The sequence below is a fragment of the Podarcis pityusensis genome (genome assembly GCF_964106645.2).
Source record: "Podarcis pityusensis genome assembly, chromosome: 5".
In the NCBI taxonomy this organism is placed as follows: Eukaryota; Metazoa; Chordata; class Lepidosauria; order Squamata; family Lacertidae; genus Podarcis; species Podarcis pityusensis.
Window position 1 is genome coordinate 61,134,210 of NC_138032.1, and position 13,304 is coordinate 61,147,513.

Here is a 13,304-nt window from a genome sequence, read left to right on the forward strand (position 1 = left end):
CCATGTGTGTTTATATGTAAATAAAGTAGATTAGCCAAAATGCTGAGTTGCTGAGGTCTGTCATGCAAGGTGCGCAAACTCTGTGGATCCCTAAGTGTGCCGGTGTCGGTTGGCATTGGTCGCTGTGATGTTCGGGCTGAAGAAAGCTTTTAAAGCTCCCAAACGATCGACCAGGAGGGAGAGAACATGCCAGTCGGACATGTGTCTCTGCCAGGGTCCTACTCGAGTGTAGGCTGAACTCCTACCTGGAAATGATTGAACCTGCAAACTTTCTGCATGCAAAAGTTGATGCTGCGTCACTGAGCCGAGGCCGTTCCATACATTGTACTTTCAAAACAGCCAGCTATTTATCATCTTAATGCAGAATCTGTGAAGGCCCTGGATTCCTAGAAGCTTGTGGTATAGCAGGCTACTTCTAGTTACCAATACCAAGACAGAGTAAGAGTTGGGTATTTCATCTAAGGAACAATGTTTCCGCAAAAACCGTGTGTGTTTATATACCTATTGGAGAAGGAGTGCAAAGTTATTGTCAGGGTGCTGCGGTGTATGGTTTGGTAAAGAAACAAGCCTTTTGTTTAACTCACTCATATTATGGGATGGATGTCACTTGCAGGACTCACAATCCAGGGTACACTGGCAGATGCAAAGTGCAAAATAGCCCTAAGGGGGCAGCTCGTTGGGCTGTCTTTTGCTCCTTGTGATTTGTTTGTTTTCTCTCTCTCCCTCCCTCCCTACCTAGAGAGTAAGAGACAACTGCATTCCACAGGTCTAAAAATAAAGTTAATAAATCAGAGCACTAGCAACACTAACGTTTGTTCAAGGAGTCCGTCCAGCAGCTTATTGTTTGCTTTTCAAAAGGAAGATTTATTATTATTATTATTATTCAGCAAAGCCACAGTGTGCATAGTTTCAGCCTGCTTCTCAGACACCAAAAATGAAGCCCATTGTTCCTTTGGAGAGTGTGGTCAGACTCGGTCATCTTCTTTGTGTGCCTGTCTCATGGGTTTCCTGTCTCCCTGTGGTTCTGCTCCCTCCTTTCATGTAATATTAAAGCTCCCTTCTATGAGATATTATCAATTTACAATAACGAGTCTTAAAAAACACAACAAAAATAGACCCTAAAACCTGATCTTACTAGATTTTTTTTATTTTATGTGTTTGAAAGACTGCTTTCAGAGCTACAGTTTATTCTATTGCCTGATTCATTGTCACATATAAGAGGATGAAAGGATTAAAGGGCATGTTGACAAGTAGGAGATGGAAACCTCGGGCTGGCAGAGATTACTACTTGGGCTTTAGAACAGACTGATTTGTGGGGTGGGGAGGAGGTCACCTGCAGTTGGCTCCAGACACACTTGCTTTGCTTTGCGCTCCATGACGACAACATTCCCATGGAACTGAAAAGATTTTGCCTACCACCACCTTTGTGACCAGATAGTGGCTGCCCATTTTCCTCGTTGGAGACTTCTGGGCACCACCACAAATAAGAATGCAGACCCTCCAAGTTTCCCTATTTCCAGGGAAAGCCCCCGATTTACAGAAGCCATTCTGGTTTCTGATTTGATCCCAGATGGTCCCGCTTTAACTTAGCATGTCCCTGTTTTCATCAGAAAAATGCTGAAACCTATGGAATAGGTTCTCCCCAGAGCTTTTTTTTCAGTTGGAACTCGCTGGAATTCAGTTCTGGCACCTCTCAGGTGGGCACCATTGACATTCTAAGAGAACGAGGAGTTCCCTGTGAGTTCCAGCACCTTTTCCTGGAAAAATAGCACTGGACATCCCTATTTTCAAGAAATGTTGGAGGGTATGAGAACATAAGAAGTGTATAAGTCCGAATCAGATAAGTTCTGGAGATGTAATGAGGTACGTTTTATCATATGTGGTGGACGTGTAAAAGGGTAAAAGAGTTTTGGGAAATGATCTATAATGAATTGAAAAAAATGTTTAAAAGTACCTTTCAAAAAAACCAGAGTCCTTTTCATTGGGGACAATTCAGAGAGAAATTCCCAGGTGTCAGAAAAAGACTATGTATGCTACTACAGCAGCCTGTGTTTTGTTAGCCCAAAAATGGAAAACAAGCAAGGTCCCAACCAAAGAAGAATGGCAACTTAAACTGATGGAATATGCACAGGTTGCAGATTTAACATATAGAATAATAGAACAAGAAGAACGTACGTTTAAAGAAGACTGGAAAATGTTTACTGAAAATTGTGGGTGAAAATTGTGTTTAAAAACGCATTAAGATTAATTCAACAGTGTAAATAAGTTTTGATGGATGTAACAATGGATTCCTGAATGGTTTAGTTCATGTAAAATATGCAGGGATGTATGGTATGCAAAATGAAGTACGGAAAGAGAAGAACGGAAGCCATTGATCTAAGGTTGATTAAATGAATATTAAATATAATATGAATTTAATGTAAATTAGAAAAATTAATAAACATTAAAAAAGAACATAAGAAGTGCCTTGCTGGATCAAAACAAGGGGATGTCTAGTCCAGCACACCGACACCAGCCAGATGCCCATGGAAAACCTGTAAGCAGAACCAGAACATGACAGCGCTCTCTCCACCTCAGCTTTCCCCAGTAATCCAGGAAACAGATTTTTCTGTCAGCATTGATTTTCACCTGGTTGGCTCCACCTTCACTTTAGAGAAAGGGCCAAGCTAGAAATTGCATGGCAATTGTGTTTCTTTAGTCGTGTCCGACTTGTGCCCTCCATCTTCCCCAACATCAGGGTCTTTTCCAGGGAGTCTTCTCTTCTCATGAGGTGGCCAAAGTATTGGAGTCTCAGCTTCAGGATCTGTCCTTCCAGTGAGCACTCAGGGCTGATTTCCTTAAGAATGGATAGGTTTGATCTTCTTGCAGTCCATGGGACTCTCAAGAGTCTCCTCGAGCACCATAAGCAATTAATCTAGCATTAATCTCCTAGTATTATTTGTAGTATTATTTTAAAGTAAAAAAGCAGTTACAAGATGCTACCCTATTGAGTTAAGAGACACAGGTATCATGAGCTGGCTGAGTCAGGATTATGAAGTTGGGTGGCTTGCCAAGGACATTGAGAAACCTGATACTAAGGATCCTAGGGAAGGACCAAGTGGTGGTGATGAGTTGCCACAACCAGCTTTCTCACTCAACCAATCACCGCGGGGATAGTCACAAGCCCCACCTCCCTCCCCAGAGCTGTTGGAGCCCATTTCTGACACACCCATAGTGACTGCCCATCTGTCAGGTAGTGGGCCTAGCCCTACCTCTCCAGAGAGGTTGCACTTGCCCTGTCCACCTGTCAGGAGGCAGAGACATCTCCTTTGTTACTTAGGGCCCAGAGATGCCACTGGAGGTGTGACCAGATGGAGCAGGTTTCGCCTTCTGTACTAGCATTTTGCATATGTATCACACTGATTTAAGCATTAAAAGCTTTAGGGCCTGGATTGCTCAGTCAATAGAGCTGTGGCCTCTTAATTTCAGGGTTATGGGTTTGAGCCCCATGTTGCGGAAAAGATTCCTGCACTGAAGGGGGTTGGACTAGGTGACCCTCATGGTCCCTTCCAACTCTGAGTTCGAATCCTTCAGCAACTGGAAGCCAGGGCAACTGGGGTGAGGGGACTGCTTCACTCCTTTCATTCCAGGCACTTCTCTACTTAAAATTGCCCTCCTTACTCATATTTCCGTCCCCGGGATGGAAACGCAGCCAGGAAGAGTGAAGGCACAGTCTTCCCAACCCGCTGTCCCTCCACTTAAGCTGACAGTGTCCTGCGGCTGATTTCCATTTTTTTAAAAAGCCAGGAAACTCTTACCTGCATCTGCCATGTAATGTCTGGCTTGGCCCTAACAAAGTGAAGTGTGAACCTGTCATGGATACTAGGTGATCTTAAAATAGATCCCAACATAAGAGAAAATATGTGCCGCCAGCCAATGAGATTTACAGCGACAGCTGGAAACTTGGAGGGGCTTCCGATTGAAGCAGAATGCTGGTTTTGCCTTCAGTTGGAGGCACTGGCAAGAGGAGGGGGGCAGAGGCCCAAATGCAAACCATTGCCCCCTCCACATCCTCAGGTTTGCAGGTTCCTCTTCACACTTTAGCATGTGTAGCCCAAGGTCTGTAGATGATTTCTAAGCATGCTCCATAGAATGTGCTTGGAAACCCTCTTTGGTCCTACACATGATGCATGCATTTCTGGGGGTGTTTGGGGCAGGGCAGGTTTTGCATCTGCCCTCCCCCCTCTGTGTTTTATGGCCAAAGCCTCAAGAGGGTTTCTGAGAGCAGGCAACTGTGACCTTCTCTGAGGCCAGGTTATTATGACACATTTCTTTCCTTTATTTGTTTTTAAAGCTCATCAGCCCCCTTCCTGCAAATTGCGCCCAAGGTGGCTTAGTATCGTCAAAACACCCTGTAAACACGTTAATCACAAAACAAATAATAGCAGCCAAACTAAAGCATGCTGAATAAAAGAGTAGTGCCATAAAAACACCTCTTTGTATCAAGTGTGGTGGAATCATTCCATCCTTTCCAGCGCAGAGACATGGCAAAATCTGCTGCCTGTTTAAGAGACTAACTGGAAGGAGTTGCGATCAGAGTCTCAGAGGAACATTGATCTTATGGTACAGCAGCAGCAGCTCATTCACAACTCAGATTCTTTTTTTCTCCAGTACACAGCTTGGGAATGACTGGGCTGGCTACTCTGAGGAGTGGGGAACCTTTGGCCTTCCGCATGTTGTTGGACTCCAAATCCCATCAGCCCCAGTCAGCATGGGCACTGGGCAGGGCAGGGATGATGGGAGCCAGGCATGCCAACTCCTAGGGGCAAAGGTGTCTTTAGCCCCCTCAGTATCTGCTGGCAGGGGGCCAGACCCCCTCGATGTTGAGGAAACGGAGAAGGCTGAGCAGAGGCTGAGTTCAGTGGCTGGCGTCTCCTGAGTGAGAGAGGAATCTGCTCCACACTGGGCCTCCTCCTGATAACGCAACGTCATGTTTACATGACATCACACACACGTGACAAGCACTGGGTGCATGACATCACACACATGCTCCATGCGCCGCCCCTCCCCTCAATCTTGGGCACAAGATGGCGCCTCTGATGGGAGCTGAAGCCCCACAGTACCTGGAGGGTCGCAGGTTCTCCACTCCTGTTTGAAGACTTCATGAAGGCTGAAGTGCTCACAGAGCACTTTCTGGGGAGCTTGCGCCTGATATCAGGTGATTGGCAGGTAGGTGACCCCGCCCACTTGGTCTGAGGAGGATGGATCCGTCAGCCAGATCCACTTCCATCCCTCTGTTTTAGGCCTTATTCAGAGGGCAGTCGGTTTCTGAATGCCATCTGCTGATGAAGAGGAATGGGGAAAACACTGCTGCACTTGGCTCCTGCTTGTGGGCTTCTCACAGGTATCCCATTGGCCACTGTGAGCACTGGTTGTCTGACTAGATGGGCCTGATCCAGCAGGACTCTTCTCATGTTGTTATTACTGGCAGTTAGGTTTGTTTCCTGGTTCCTGATTTTAAGGAAGATGCAAGGCCGCAGCTTTCCAGGGCTCATTGGGGGTGGCTGAGACAGGATGGCACCAACATTGTGCAGCACAGCCTATCAATTTTAATAAGTGCTAATCCCCTTTTGTCTTGATATCAAGTAATTAGAGTGGATCAAGGGAGCTCTCAGCTCCATCCTATCTAATATTAGAATGGAAGTTTCATGTCACAGTTGTTTTTTTAAAAAAAGCAGCTGTTGCCATGAGATTACTAAGACAGCTTTGTATTGCCATAGGAAGTGCCTCTGTCTTTGGCACCGTTTAACTCCTGCATGGCTCATTTACACTTCAGAGTTATGTGGAAATTGGCTAAGAATGGCATCAGCAATGCTAACTTGGCTGCAGTTGCAAACCTAAAATATCTCTTCCACCGCAGTTCCTCCAAATAACACCAGCGCAGCTCACAGAGAGTCGGGTGTGCTCAAGTCCCATTATTTTAGTGGTACTGAGGCACATCTGGTCTGTTCTAGTGCTGCAGACTTCACAGTTCCATACTGTGCAAAAAGCCTCCACAAAGAGCATCTCGTTTTCATGTCCTGGGCATAGTTTGCAGTGAAGTACTCATCTCAAGGCTGTGTGCAAAACTTTGGGTGAGATCACCACCAAGCCAGTTTGGATCTCAGATTCAAACATGCAATCTGCTTACAATGAAAGTCAGGGAACTGGTTATCAGCAGGGCAGCTGCTGCCCCCACAGAATGGTCCACATGATGCTTGTTACCCTTTGCCATCTACCAACTGTCCCCATACCTGGTGCCAGTAGCTTGAACTGCTGTGTCGGGACACTAGGTCCTTGTCTCCATTTGAAGCTGAATCTCTTGCATCTAGGTACACATACCTTGTACAAGCATGAACCCAACAGCTTTCTCTTGATGTTCCTCAGCAATGGCTATTCACAACACTACTCTTTCTTAACCTGGAAGTTCCATATCATCTTTATGACTACCTATATTATACAGTGGTACCTTGGTGCTTGAATGTTTTGACTCCCAAACAAATTGCCTCCCAAACGCCACAAACCCGGAAGTAAGTGTTCTGGTTTGCAAACGTTTTTTGGAAGCTGAATGTCCGATGCGGCTTGGGAGTACAGAAAGCTCCTGCAGCCAATTGGAAGCCGTGCCTTGGTTTTTGAATGGTTTCGGGAGTCGAACGGACTCCCGGAATGGATTCTGGTAAGTATAATATAATATAATATAATATAATATAATATAATATAATAATATCTCCAGTGCTATTTTTCTAGAAAAAGAGGTGCTGGAACCCAACATGAACACCTCCCTTGTTGTCTTATAATGGCAATGGTGCCCACCTGAGAGGTGCTGGAACTGAGTTCTGGCCAGTTCCCGCTGGGGAAAAAAGTGCTGTATATTTCTATTGCATTTATATCTCACCTTTTTTCTCCCAGGAGCCCAAGGTGGTGTACATGGTTCTCCCCATCTTCATTTAATCCTAACAACAACCCTGTGAGGTAGGTTAGGCTGAGAGGCAGTGATTGGCCCAGGGTCATTAATCACTGTATCAGATCTACAAGTAGCCATATTACTGCATCAAAATGCCAAGTAGCTCCAGCTCCCCGACCCCTTATTCATACCCTTTTGTGTGTATATGTTTATCACTTGTAGCCAGGGCAGTCCTGACTCTCATTTCATTCCGAAGACATTTTTGTAAATAGAAAATGGGCTTGTGAAGCTCAATAAACATTTCTGGATAGCCAGGGTCCAGTTCGGCCCTGCCTTGAGCTGTGAAGCTAAAATAAACACAACTAAACTTACATAGCCATGTTTGATTTTCCGTGACTCAAATCTCAATTTAAAAACGCATCGCAAAGCAAGATCACTGCGGCAGTATGTACCGAATAGCATAAAAGCTGTCAATGTTATAAGGCTCAAATCATAAAATGAGCTTAGTGTTTTTGGGTTAGGAAATCGCACAATAGTTTGGGGTATGATCTGGCATTTTGGGCCCAGAGCTTAAAACATGTCTTAAAGTTTGGTTACCATATGCTGTTCTGTGAAGAGACAACCCAAATTTGGTTGTCACGTTCCCTTTGCCCAGGATCCAGATAATATGTGCAGAGGAGGAAGAATCACTCATGCCTTAATTTGTATATTGGCAGTGCTGATATACAAATCTCACTGCCGACAGAGAGAAACTGGCATACAGTATAAATAGCAATTTGTATTTTCCAAGGTAAAAAACCTGCTGCTCTGGCAACAATAAAGAAAACGCCAGCTTCTGGTTCTGTTCCCTCCCACATTCACATATAGATTTTTTTTAAAATAAAAAAAATGGATCTAGTGTTGACAGATTGAAATGGAATAAATGAAGGAGCTGGAAGAGCTAATGAAGAACCCTTGAAAAAAAAATGAGATGCTTGAGACTTGCTTGATAGTCTGTCACTCAAGGGCACTATGGTCATTTAACAGGAATAAAGGAGGCTGCCTTATACCAAGGCAGATCATAGGCCCACCTAGCTTAGCACTGTCTGCACTGACTGGCAGCCTCTCTTCCAGGATTTCCAACAGGGGTGTCTCCCAGTCTTGCCTGGAGGTCCTAGGGATTGAAGCTTGGGGCTTCTGCATTTAAGCAGCTGTGTCTCTATCATCAATCCCTTCCTGACAGGATGCAAAAAAATAAAGCGATGTGGTCAGAAAGTGACCACATATGCATGTGCCTCTTTGTAAGCAGAGGCTATTCAGGTGTTATTATGAAACGTGTGTTTTGCAAAGCACCTCAGACATCCTCTGCATGCTGTGCACTTGATATTCACATGTGGCCATTCTGACATTTTGATCCATTCCCCAGCTGCTCCCTCCAGATGCCTTGAGGCAGTTTTGGGATGGATGAGGGCAAAGAAGCTGGATCTTAATCCAGACAAGGTGAAGGCACTGGGGGTAGGAAAACTGGCTGATCTGGTTGGAAACCTTTGGATGAGGCTGTAGCCCCCCAGTGGGAGTTGTAGTCCACCACCACCTGGTGGTGGCAAACGGTGCTTCTCGTCGAACTGTACCATGAATAATAATAACAACAATAATAGTAATAGTAATAATATTTTATTATTTGTATCCTGCCCATCTAACTGGGTTGCCACAGCTACTCTGGGTGGCTTCCAACGCATATAAAAACATAATAAAACAGTAAACATTTTTCTTCAAAAAACTTCCAATGTCTTCTGAAGGTTGTATAGTTTCTTAACTCCTTGGCATATGACAGGAGGGCATTCCACAGGGAGGGTGCCACCACTGAGAAGGCTCTGTGCCTGGTTCCCTGTAACTTCCCTTCTTGCCGTGAGGGAACAGCCAGAAGGCCCTTGGAGCTGGACCTCAGTGTCTGGGCTGAATGATGGGGTTGGAGATGCTCCTTCAGGTATGCATGGCCAAAAGCCAGTTAGGGCTTTAAAGGTCAGCACCAACACTTTGAATTGTGCTTGGAAATGTACTGGGAGCCGATGTAGGTCTTTCAGGACTGGTGTCATTTGGTCCTGAAATAGTTATATTGCTTTTATACTTGTTTGACTGCCATGTGTGGGGAACTCCTGATACTATTAGTCTACAGTTCTCATCAGACCTGGTCATTGGCCATACTGGCTGATTCTCCCCAAGATTCCTTGGGGAGAGGGAATTCCTGTGAAACCAGTTTAAATCTTTAGAGATTTACTTTCTTAGCCACCATTCCATCTTCATCATATTATTGTCACCTAGCCAAGAACACTCTCCCAGCAATGCCGTCAGCAATTGCAACAGCATCAAGCATGTCACAATTTCCAAACACCACACTCTTATGCACTCTGTCCTAGAAAAGTCTTCTTCATTTATGGACATCACCTCATGAGATGCCACAAATATTTCCATTTATGGCTCAGATATTACCTTGTCCCTGTTCACAAACTGCTGGCTTCCAAAACAGCCAGCAATGTTTGCTTTATTCTGCAGTGTGGAAAGATACATAACCAGTACGTAGGAATATGTACCTTCAGTATTTAAAACAAAACCAACATAGCATCTGTGCTGAAATATCCCCCTGTTCCTCCCCACACATCACCCTCTTTTGTAACAGAGAGCAAAAATATCCTTTGCTTACCTAGTAAGTAGGTCACGACTGGACCTAATGGTCAGGGGTCCCTTTACCTTTACCTAGTAAGAGGCTAGCAACAAGGCTTGAGGCACTAACTGTGATGGGAAACCTGTGATTTTTCAGGTGTTGCTGGAGATGATGGAGCCATAATCCCTGACCATTGTCTATACTTGCTGGGGCAGATGGGTGTTGGAGGCCAACAACAGCTGGAGGACCACAGGTACTGCACTGCTGCACTAAATCAAGAGGAATGTGTTGATTCCAGCCCCACATCCATGGCCCAGTTAATGCAATGGCTGCATAATAATTTCAGCTACGTCTCTCCTGAAGCCTGGAACATTTTAAGTTACACATGTCTGTGTTTTGCTAATTTTCCTCTGCTGACCTCACGACTAGAAAGAAAAGGTGCTGTTGTTGTTGTTGTTTTAAAAAAGGATGCTTACATCACCATATAGCAAATAAAGACCACCATTTGGATGACACACAGGCAGCATTCTGCACTGATTAATGGAGTACTCGTAAAATATACAACACACCATTGCTTACATTTCTGAAAATGAATAGTGGAAGTTTGAAATCTGCCTGAGAAGTTTTACAGTCCATCGTTATAATCTTAGATCTTAAGCATGCTTGTATTTAGCAGCTCAGTGGTCATAGAGATACATGCTGGGTTTTAAAAATAAACCAACAAATCATGTATTTTACAAAGAGACACCAACCTTTTTTATGATCTTTGTCCTGTGCCTGTAACAGCACTGCAAAAAAAAAAAAGCATCACCAAAAAAGGAAGTCACCGATTTGCATAAGTTTCTCGATGTGCTAATTTCTATGTATCTGTGCAAATTTAGAAATAATGTTGGTAATTTAAATAGAAATGCAATACCTATCCCTGTAGTAGTGAAGATCATGACCAAAGAAGCTGACAGGAAGTATGAGCCAACAGGGAGCCTGGACTCTGAGCTTTCGTATTTTTAAAAAGCAGGTCAGCTGGACAATCAGACATCAAACGAACAAAGCAAAACATGGAGGCAGCATTCTAAGGCAGATACAGAGAAGCGACTCTTGATAAGGATGCTTAATCACTGTTGCTAAGCAATCAGAGGGAGGAATGCTGATCACCCTGCCTGGCTTTCGGGGATGCAGGGTGGCCTCCCAGAGCAGCAGAAGAAACAGGAGAAGCTCCTTGTTGCTGCTGATAGCCTGACACTGGATGGAGGAGGAGTCTGCCTGTGCACTGGAGTGTGTTAGTTTAAGCAGCTCCCTCCATGTCCACACTACATATATCATTCACCCCACAAGTGTGCAGTATAAAACACAATTGGCCGGCTTTGGTATGTCCTACTCAGAAGCCAGGCAATTTCATAACTTGCTAACCAGTTATGCCTTAACAAAGATAATCTAATCACAAGGGTGGAGTTTATACATGGATTGCAGGAGGCGAAGGAGGAAGTGTCTGGGTTTCCATTGGTCACCAGATGATTAGGCAATTGGCCAGCCCAATACATTCTTGCTGGCTGACCAAAGAAATCCACCGCCCCAGTCAAGGCACATAGTATAGCACCCAAAGTTAGGTGAAGTCATTCTGGTGCCTGAGGCAGAAAATCCCGTAAGCAGCAGCAATACTATAGTAATATAATGAACCAACAATATTTTTGCTGCCCTTTTATGACACTCCAGATCAGCAGCCTGAGGTGGCTGGCTCACACTGCCAAATGGCCAAAAGACCTATCCCTGAAGCACTCCCTCTTTCCTGATCAGTAATGAATGGCTTCTCTGGCATGGTTCCTGCCAGCTCACACCAATGGGTGATCCTTCGCACCAGCAGCTGATAGTGTGGCTGGACACCTGCACTGGGCTTCTGCTGCTGGGATAATGCACGGACCGTCTTGTGTTTGTATAACCATCAAGTGTACCTCAACATTTCACATGTGGACGTGAGAACGTATAAATCCCTTCTGGCAGAAGGTGTTTGCAGAAATAAGCTATATTATGGGTCAACATGTGGAATGTACCCCAAGTTTGGGATTGTTAACTATTTTTTAAAGAAGGGACACCTGACCTTTATTATAAAGAACTAAATGTTTTTCTTCTAGTAGTGGCACAAAATTGGAACATCTGTGGATTTCTCACTGGAAACAATGTACTGTATGGTCTATTGCTGTATCAGAAAAAGTAACCAAGAGATTACATGCATAGAATAATACAAGTGATGTAGACAATTTTGTTGGAACATGCCATCCTTCTATAAAATACCGTATTTTTCACCCTATAGGACGCACTTTTTCCCCTCCAAAAATGAAGGGGAAATGTGTGTGCGTCCTATGGGGCGAATGCAGGCTTTCGCTGAAGCTATCCACAAGCCTTGCAAGCCCGGCGGGAGTTCCCATGGGCTCGCAAAGCTTGCGGGCAGCAGCCTGCAGCCCACAAGCTCGGGGGACAGCGGGGAGGCGCAGCGCGCCTTCCTGCTGTTCCCCGACCTGGTTTGGAGGCTGGTGCTGGGGAGAAGCGCGCTTCTCCCCAGCGCCAGCCCCACAAGCTCGGGGGACAGCGGGGAGGCGAAGCGCCGCCCTCCCACTGTTCCCCGACCTGGTTTGGATTCCCCAACCTGGTTTTGGGGGGGAAATAAAGGAAAAAAAATTTTCCTTTATCCCCCCCCCCAAAAAAAACTAGGTGCGTCCTATGGGCCGGTGCGCCCTATGGGACGAAAAATACGGTACTTTACTGATAACTCTGAAGAATGGCAACTAACGAAATCACAGATTGGGTTTGGCAAACTTAACTAGATTGATCTGTCCTGGAAAGGGGAGTGGGCGAGCTGGGATTTTGTTTTTGTATCTTTTTCTCTTTTTTGTAAATGTTATACAGTGTATAGGAAATCAATAAAACTATATTTTAAAAAACCCAATCAAGTGTACCTTATGTGGTTTTTTAAAAAAAATAAGTTAAAAAAAAGACGCAACATCAATTTTACAATACAAATGTAAGTGGAGAACAATCTTACTTTCATTTCTTGAGTAAAAAAAAATTCCCGAGAAGAAAAAACTGAGGAGTAAACCTCACACAAATCCAGAGTGGAGTCCCTAAAACGGCTTGATGGTGTCTTGTACAGGGGGGTACAAGGGGGGTGCAAGGGTGTGGTCTGCCCTGGGTGTCACCCTGACGTGGGGTGACAAAAAGGTGGGCGGCACTCGTCACTGTGGGGCCTGCAGCGTGCACGAGCCACACGTCTCTGCACCCACAGGCTCCACACTGTCCGCTCGTGTCTCCCTCCAACTGTAGGGTGGCTGAGGCCCCGCTGCATGCCTGGCCCCTATGTGCGCCGCGTGCCACACCCCTGTGGGCACCATGTCCTGCCCCTATGAGCAGTTCGCCCCGCCCCTGGTCACACCGCCCAAATGCCTGAGAGGCCTGCTCCGCTGCTGGCCTTGTATGTCTTCTTCTGGCAACTCCTGCAGCCAAGTGGTGCCAAACATTGCTCTGCTTTCCTTTGGAGCATTTCAGTGAGGCCAAGATGGGGGTCTTGTTGCCTGGGCAGCCCAGGACCTCCATCCACACTGCCCCAGCTTGTGCCCCAGAAAGGTCACTTTGGTGCTACTAATGCAGTCGTTTGACTTCACCCCTCGAGGCGCACTCCATTCTCTCTCTCTCAAGACAGGCAGATACCAACAACAACATACTATATTACACTGAAACAATTAAACGTTTCTT